The sequence below is a fragment of the Geospiza fortis genome, unplaced genomic scaffold, assembly GCF_000277835.1.
Source record: "Geospiza fortis unplaced genomic scaffold, GeoFor_1.0 scaffold59, whole genome shotgun sequence".
In the NCBI taxonomy this organism is placed as follows: domain Eukaryota; kingdom Metazoa; phylum Chordata; class Aves; order Passeriformes; family Thraupidae; genus Geospiza; species Geospiza fortis.
In genome coordinates this window covers 3209145-3218516 of record NW_005054381.1, presented here as the reverse complement: position 1 = coordinate 3218516, position 9372 = coordinate 3209145, and the positions used below count along the sequence as shown (strand labels likewise).

At 47.3% G+C, this 9372-nt stretch overlaps 1 protein-coding gene across 3 annotated transcripts in view; it reads right to left on the bottom strand.

Moving 5' to 3' along the window:
* Positions 1-9372, bottom strand: part of FKBP6 (FKBP prolyl isomerase 6) — a 22214-nt gene that overhangs the window by 5009 nt on the left and 7833 nt on the right. The gene's annotated exons all lie outside the window — the stretch shown is intronic.

Below are 9372 nucleotides of genomic sequence, written 5' to 3'. Positions count from 1 at the left end.
TGGCCCGGTGCTGCCCGCAGCTCCGAGCGGGGCAGAGTCCACGGTGCTGACCGGGGCGGTACTCGCGGCTCCGGCGGCGCCGCCCACTCAAACCCCCTCTGAGAGCAGCGAGGGGGAGGAGAAGGCAGCCTGATCTGAGCATGCTCCGAAGACGCAGGAAAATAAACTTCAGCAGGTGAAATTTCGTCCCCCAGCTGGGATGGGGGGGGTGCTGGGAAGCAGCCGATCGTCTCCCCCCAAAAGATCTTCTCCTGGGAGCAGAGCCTGCCCGCTGCAGTCAGCTATCCACTGAAAGGAAGCTGCTTTCCGTCTTAAGACTGGGAAAAGCATTTTGAATGCCGGATGAATCCAAGGGTATCCAAAATCTTGGCACCGAGCCATAATAATGACTTCCATGCATCCCCATATGTACGAATCCAAGGCATAGAGCACATTCATAAAAAACCCATGGAACTTTGCCCATCGGAAAAACGCATAAAAATGTTTCTTCACCATAGGAACATTGTTCTCTTCACCCCATTTCTGCCAGAGGGCAATATGTTTCTCCTCTGAGGGGGAGAAATTCACCTCTGCCTCTGTGGGGATATTCACCCACAAGTGCTGCCATAAACTGCGAAGGCCAGCATCTTCAGGAAGGAAAAGGCTAACGGTACCTTGTGAGAGAGTCCACCAGCCTCTGGCATGCTGCGTGGTGCTGTCGACCTTTCCGAACATCTTCCTGGAGGCTCTCAAAAGGTCCTTTTTGTGGTCAGCCTTGCTGTGAACTCTGTCCAAGTGGCTAGAATCCACTTCTGTGGTCACCTGTGAGATGACCATCAATGCCACATATCTGGGGTTTACCCAAATGCAGCAGTGCTCCTCTGGTGGTCTCACCAAATGATAGATGTCCTCCTCGTCAGTCGAGGGGTCACCAATTTTGACAGCTGTCACAAGGGTTTTTGGGATGAAGGAAGAGACGTTGATCTGACTCCATGATCAGAAGGCTTGATTTGTTATTTTATGATGTATACATAAGCTATAACTATACTAAAAGGAAAGAAAGGAAAGGTTTCCACAAGCTGCTACCTAACCTAAGAACAGAAAAGTAAAGAATGATAACAAACCCCGCTCTCTCGGCACAGTCCGAGAGAGCTCTCAGTTCTGGATTGGCCATTATTTCTAAACATCCAATCTGAGCCAATCCAGACAGACCTGTTGCATTCCACAGCAGCAGATAACCTATTGTTTACATTTGCTTCTGAGGCCACAGTTTCTCAGAAGGAAAAAATCCTAAAGAAAGGATTTTAGTGAAAAGGATGTCTGTGACATTGGTGTTCCCACCAGCTGTTAGCTGGGGTTTGGGGTGTCTAATTTGTAACGAGCCTACAGCTAACTGAGGCTTCTTGTACACCAGGAAAATAAAGGATCAGACCAAGAGGTTTCTGGTTTCATGGCTGCTATTTGAAGTAATTAAGTCTTTACATGCAGCTAATTAAAAAAATATTCAAACTGAAATCCTAAAGCCATTTCAGGGAGTGTTTGATCAGTTTATCTCTTTCATTTCCACCAAATGGTTCCACAATCAGAAGAGAAGTAGAGGGGAATCACAGGACCCTGCAGACAGAGCAGCTGGATAGGGTTCAATACCAGTGCTGCTCCTGGATGGAGGAGAACAGCACACTCCAACCAGAGCCCTGCTCCAAGGTTTGTTTCCTTCACTACAGCAGGTTGGCAGCAACTCAGCCATGAAGTCCAGCAAGGCACCTTCAGATTTCAAACGTCACACACAAGCCTGTTGGTCTCAGCTATTTTAACTCATCCTTTGAAACTACAAAGTTGATCATCAATTCATAGGGAGTAATACACCAGGTCACAGGTCATTTATAATCATAATTATATCACCTTTACTCTGCATTAAAGCCACAATTAACAGTTAATGCTTAAGTAAGGCTTTACAATTTTTTAAGCTGCTTTTCTGCATAAAAAACTGCAGGTGCATCTTCCCCAGCTCCCCCTTTCCTGCCTCCATCTCTAGAAAGGCTGTAGGGAGGCACCAAACACAGCAGATAAAGTTCCTGTCAAAACATGAGGAAACTGGAAAACTCAGAATTGTGCACTTAACCATGGTTTCTGCCAGTTCAGCCCTCACTGCCCCCATGCCTTGAGGCAGTAGCTCCCCGAGTGCTGCACTGGGACAACCCTCAGTGAGAAGAATGCTCCTCAAGGCAAGTATCCAAGAAATCAGGTTGGTGGTGGCAGTCTGGAAAGCTTTCGCATCTCAGAAAAGTGACCTCAAACGACATTCACAGAAATGCAGCCTCCTCTCTTAGGGGAAACAGAACATCTCCTCTTCAATGCTTCTGCTCAGATCTAAATGGGATTCACAACTGAGCATGGAGAAGAAAGGAAGTGAAGTTGTTACTCAGTAGCCAGAAGGATAAAGCACATCCTAACACTGCAACTCCACATGAGCCCGGCTGGGAAAGCAGATGTTATGTGCACACATCACCAAAGAGCCAAAACCGTGAACAGCAACTGCCTGAGAAGCGCTCTTCACTCAGAGCCTGACCAGACCCACAGGCAGTGACACTCTGGAGAAAAACCACTGCAACCAGGTGAAAACAATCTCATGGACTCCACGAGAGGTTCCTAATGCTGCAGTGCTCTAGAGTGCTGAGATGAAATTCCAGCAGCATCAGCGTGCTCTCAGCAGCTGATAACATTATGTGCTGGGCAATCCACCCTGACACCAGGAGAGGAACAGCTATTTACAACACCAGCCTGTCCTGATTTATCTGGGCATGAGGCATTGTCATCCCAGGGAGCCTTCTCTGAGCAGGTGACATGCCTCAGGGAGAAAATTCCCTAATTAGGGACCATTGATATGCTCTCTGTGGAAGTGGCTCTGCAGTCAGCCATGCCCTCCTCTTCTCTCTCTAATTGCTCTTTAGGGATGTCCAGCTGTGAGGGCTTCAAGCAGCCACTCCAATGGTTGAGGTGGCTGTGGATATAGTCTCAGAGCATGGCAGCACAAGCACAGACACCCACCCTTCCCACATCCAAAGTCAGAGTTCTATCACAGATGCCCAAATCCACAAAAGAAAGTGGAAGGAACAGATATGCTGCTCCTCTTTTCTAAAGCCAAGCCACATAAACGTCAACTGCCATCTCAAGATCTGCACTTACACACATTTTTTCCTCTGGACTTTTTTTCCAAGTCAATTTACAAAGATTCTCAGCTCTGCAAAAGATCCAAAGTGAGTTCCAAGAGCTGCACGTATGCTAGAGAGACACTCTGTGGCAGGAGGAATTCTCCAGAGATCTGTAACAAGTCCTGACTCCAAAGGTCCTGAATGCTGATGACATGCACTACCATCCCAAACCTGAAGTGATGGAAGGAAGAGCTGCTGTGAAGTCTGCTTAGATCTGGGATAAGACAAAAATACATAAAGCAAAAAGGAAGAACGTAAAGCAGAGCTCTTTCCCAAGCATACCTTTAAAAAAAACAAAACAACAACAACAAAAAAATCTTAAAACAGCACCCAGCCAAAGCAACAAAGTTCTTGTTCAGAGAGCAAGAGGTCCCATAAGAGGAATGATTATGGGAAGGTGAAAGAAGTGATGAACTCGTCAACACACACTTCTGACTCAGGAAGGACTTCACCCAGCAAGTGGGGGCTGAAACTGATCCTCGGAGCAGCTCCCAGTCCTTCAAGTGCTCAGATAACCTCTACGACAATAATGTTCAGCATTCTACGGAATCAACAGCCCCTGATAAAGCAGGGTGGGCTGCACAAGAGGCACATTAAGGTCATGTCTATCCTTACTGGAAGTAACTCTTGAGCTCTGCAAACCGACTCTCAACAGCGCCAAGACACTCCCTGCATCTGAGGCAAAAAGACTTTCCAAAAGCTCATTCCCTAAATATGGAGCCCTTGGGGGGACTTCCTGGTGCTGACAGCCAAAACCATCACCTGCTTGCAAAGTGCTGCTGCCACTGTGTCAGACACACCTGCTAGTGCCCAGATGCTGTTCCAGCAGGGATGCAGCCCCCAATTCCATCAGCTGCTCTGTGCTGCTGCTGATGGAAAAGACAGTCCAATATGGAGCAGCTGAAGGGGCTGGGAAGGGGCTCAGCCTGGAGAAAAGAAGGCTCAGGGGGGCCCTTCTGGCTCTACACAGCTCCCTGAAAGGAGGAGGCAGCCAGCTGGGGTTGGGCTCTGACCCTAAGGAACAAGGGACAGAACAAGAGGGAAGAGCCTCAAGATGTGCCAGGGGAGGTTTAGTTTGGATATTCTTGAAATTTTTTTCACAGGATGGTTGGTCAGGCACTGATACAACTGCCCAGGCCAGTAGGGTGTCCATCCCTGGAGGGGTTTAAGAGATGTGCGGATGTGACACTTGGGGACATGGGTTAGTGGTGGCCTTGGCAGTGCTGGAGGAACAGGAGGACTCTGTGATCTTAGAGGGCTTTTCCAACCTTAACAACTCTGTGATTCAGTGATTCCATGCACAAGTAAACAAGGATGAACAAGGCTTAGGAGCTCACAAGCAGATGAGTGTTTCTCAAAACCACAATGAACACTTTTGAGGGCCCTCAGCACTCATCACATTAACCTCAGATGCTCCTGTATCATCACAGCTACTGCAATGCCCAATTAGAGCACTTAAAACTCTGCTCAAGTTTGTTAGTGTTTCACTGCTCACTAAAGCAGAGAGCTGGCAGGTCTCAGGACTCAGACTAGCACCAACACCCTCTCATAACCAGGAGAGCACTTCCCCTGAAGGGCATCAGGACAGTAATAAGCATCCATGATCTTTTAAAATCCCTGGATTAAAGACTAAGAAAAAAAGGACAAAGACATCTCTTCTGTTAGTTCAAAGGGAAAGTCCGGAGCCTCTAAAGCAGCAGGACTGGTGCCCAGACAGAGCAACTCGAGGAGAGAAAGGAGGCCTGAAAAATTATAAGTCAGAGAAAAACTTAGGATAATCATGTGCCTCCTTGCTACGGGAAGTGAGGGATAGTGACTCTGAGTGCTCTGCAAAGCTAAAACTTTATAAAGAAATTCCCATCTTACACATAGCCAAGTCTCTTTAAACTCTACCTGCATGATAAACCAGCTTTTATCGTGGGAATGGAAAGAGCCCAGCACCTCTTTCATGTTCTACTGATTTGTAACACCACAATATTTTATATTAGAGCTGCTAGCAAAGGCTCTGAGAAGTAAAACCTCACACAGTGATATCCCTTGGGGTCTCAGCCTGGTCTTCCCAGGACCAGTGCTGGGTGACCTTTAACAGGCAGGGGCTGGAGGAGAACAGAATCACAGAAGGTTGGATAAACCCTCTAAGATCAAGTCCAACCATCAATCCAGCACCACCACATTCACCACTAAATCATGTCCTGAAGTCCCACATCCACGCATTTTTGGAACACTTACAGGAAAGGTGACTCCACTACTGCTTTGGGTAGTCTATTCCAATGCTTTACAACCCTTTCCATGAAATTTCCCCAAATATCCAATCTAAATCTGGTACAACTTGAGGCTGTTTCCCCATGTCTTGTCACTTATCACCTGAGAGCAGAGCCCAACCCCACCTGGCCCCAATCTCCTGTCAGCAAAGATTCCTTTCAGCACTGTAGCCAGGAATCTGCTCCTACCTCACCTAGGAGCCCTGTGTTTGAGCACAAAAAGAAATTACAGGCTTTAGGCACTTCCTAAATCAGAGAGAACAGCAGAGGGCCCATCTTTGGATAAGGCTGGGGACCAATGCTTCACCACAGCCTTGAAGGACAGGCACAGCGGGACACTGGCATATTGCACAGGTCTCTGTCCTTTCCATTTCACATCATCTTGTGCCTTCTAAGCCCTGGCCAGTCCTTCCAGTCTAGGCAAAGCCAGCCCTAGTGCATCGAGACCCATGTCCAGTATGTCCCCTACAGGGATCCCTAAAACCAGGAGGCACAGTAATTTCTTCAGTTTCCAGAAGAGATCAGAGCCCAAGATACTTCCAGAAAGGTATCACAGGTACTACTGCAGGCAGGAACTGCAGAAATCCTCAGAAAAAAGTGCAAGATGCCAGAAGAGGAGAGAGCTGGAAGGAAAACAGAACTCAACAACCTCATTAAAGGCTTTCTCCTTCCTTTGCTTAACAAGGAGAATGCTTAATTAAGTCTTCCTTCAAGCCTTCCCCCTCACCTGGCAAGGCTCAGCAGAAAGCAGAGACTTAACAATTTCCTCTGCAGCACAGGACACCTCAGTGGGACAGGAATTTGCATATTCTAAAGGAGCAGTGAATCACTGGTTCTCTGTTGTTCAGCCGCAGTGGGGAGGGACAAAATCAGCAGGAGGTACATTTCAGCTCTGCTCAGGAATAAGAGAGAGCAGGAGGGAAAGGAATAAACAGCAACTTGCTCCAAGTCTGGAGCTTTCCCAAGGCAGGAGTTTGATTGTGTTATACACAGACTTCTCAGTTTATTTGCAAGTCTGCTGCAGCTCAGTAGGTCAGTTCAACTGGCAACTGCTGCTGATTTTAAGCCCAATTATAGCCACTTCTACCTGGTGACACAGCCTCAGTTCTGCAGCCAATTCTCACCAATTAATGCCTCCAGAATTGATTGAACTTGCTATTCAGGTAATCACCAGTTTGACCTCAAAGTTACTGTTTCCTGTCATAATCTCAGTCTTGTTTGTTTTCCCTGGAACATCTCCCTGTATGTTCCCAACTCCTGGGACCACTTCTCCTGTGCTGAGATACATATCAGACACAAGCTTTGAACTCTGGCTCACCTATAACCAAAAATAAGAGCACAGAGACTCATCCTCCTGGGACAGAACTATCACCAAGGACTCTCTACTAGAATCCAGACATTCTCAGGGAAGTTGTCCCCAGTCCTCATGATTTAGCTCTCTTATGAGAGAGAGTCCACAAGAGTCCACAGCAACACAACAATGGGAAAGTTCTTTTTTTTTTTTTTGACAGGTCTTTCAATCAAAACGTAACAAAAAGCTCCAAAAAGCCAGCGGCCTCAGCCCACCATTCTGCAGTTTAGGGAACACCAAGGAGGACTTCAAGCTCTGCACATCCCAGGAAACTAGGCTTTACATACCTGCACCACACAAAGTGAACAGAGACAGGCATATAAACCAAACCCTCAGAGGGGCCAGCTTGAGACCCAAGAGATTTAGAAGGAACTGCAGCAGGATGGATTTAAAAAGGAGTTTGTGCTTTTGTCTCCCTCTGAGTACTTCCGAATTCCCCCAAGAAGCACCACAAGCAGCCTTGCATTTTGCCAAAAGGAGATCTATTCTGACCCAAAATTCCATTGAAAAGGTAGGAAATATGTTCTGAGCAAGATGTTTGTGGCAATTGGAAGAACTGGGCTCTACAGTTGATAGGGGATACAGAAATAGTCTGGGCTGGAAAGGAACTTAAAACCCATTGGTTTCAGTCCCTGCCATGGACAGGGGCACTTTCCACTAATGGGGCACTTTCCACTAGACCAGGGTACTCAGAGCCACATCCAGCCTGGCCTTGAACACTTCCAGAGATGGCGCAGCTCCAGTTTCTCTGAGCAACCTGTGCCAGGCTCTCACCAACCTCACAGGAAAGAATTTCCTCCCTATATCAAATCTGAATCTTCCCTCTTGAAGTCCTTAAAGCTTAAAGTCATTCTCCTCTGTCCTATCATTACAAAATCCCTTGCAAAAATATCAGGCAGAAGGAAGATGCTCAGGTGCATCAAACTGGGTTTGAGCATCAATGCTCAAACCCAGGCTTGAGTGTAACTATACAAAACAGCCCTGGATTATTTAGTACAGAGAAATGAACTTTGTTCCTGGAAAACAGCAGGGTTCAGCAAAGGCATAGCAGTCTCAGCTTGGAAAGAGCTGTGAAGCAAGGGATGGATGCAGCAATGTTCAGAAGGGAAGAGATACTACAACTACAGCTCTGAGCCATTCAGGAGCTGGACCACAGGTCAGCTCAGTGCTCCACAAGCACCTGTCAGCTGGTATATAGGGAGGTTTTCCTAACTTTTGTGATTCCACTGGTCCATTAACCATGGACTGCAGACAGCATTCCCAGCCCATCTCCTCACTCAGTGTCTAAGAGAATGGATGAAGCTGGCCTGCCAAACTGCCCCAGTACAGCCTGTACTCTAAACTTAACTGGTACAAAGCTGTTGGAAAACACTAAAGAATGTTCTGCCTCAATTCTGACCAATTCCCAGTGTCTTTCATAGGGAGGAGGAGCTCTTGCTGGAACTGCTTTGCTCCTCTCTGAATGTATAATGAAGTTTTAAAGCAGCAGCACAATCTTCAGCTCGCACAGGACCCTGCAGGAACTTCCTCCAGCAAAGGACTTCTTTTGCCATGAATGAACAGTAGATTTTTGTTTGGGTCTCAGTGACTTATGTTCATCTGGGAGATTTAGTTTCCTTTTAATACTGCAACAAAAATTAACTTCAAGGAAGCCTGGAAATATTTTTGACTGCCAGCTACCCATCAGCTGTGTAAGGTGGGAGAACTCCACACACAGAAGTCAGTGGACAAATCGGCTGATAAGCAGTTCAGCCCAGCACTTAAGCTTGCCTACAGGAGAGAGTTCGCCCTTTTCCTTTGTACTTCTCAGTCTCCTCTAACCAAAATCACTGGTTTTACTTACACCAGCTGTGTGGAAATCAGCATTTTCACAAGATGCTTTGTGGGAAATGAGAAGCCACACAACCTTCCTGGGGAGGACCTGTCTGGTGCCCCAGCAGATCACCACAATCACCCTCACTCCCACCACAAACCAGGCTCAGGTGATCCCAGACCCCCACAAGAGCTTCCCAGGTCAGACACCACCAGGGATGAGACCCAAGATCCTATATGCTTCCAAACCGCAACTTCCTGAAATGCAGCAAGTGCAAAATCAGGGCCTCTTGCCAGCTCTAGAGCCACAGACTTTCTGCACAAGACCTCATCAGTCTTACATCCCTTTTCAGAGCTCCTCTCCTGGGGGCAGGCACCTGCTAACACATTTACTAAAGTCTCATCCCAAACCCAGGGCAGGATGACTTGTGCTCTGAGGTCACATGCCCAGCTTGGACCAGAGCAAGGAACAGCAGGAAGATAAAGGCAAGGAGATGTCCAGATGGTGTCCAGATGTCCAAAGAGATAAGGAATCATGTCCAGTCAGGAGAAGGTTGTGTTCCTTTAGGAAGGAGCATTCAATCCAACCTCTTCCTCAAACACTGCCTTAGCTTCCTCACAAGCACAAAGAGACAGCCTTAAAACACCAGAGCAGATGGAAAGGCTGCCAATATTCATTTTCTACCAAAGAGGTACTGTCTGTATTGCAGGAGAGACAACAGCAGCAAACTGATGGCCCTGAGCTGGGGATGGTTCA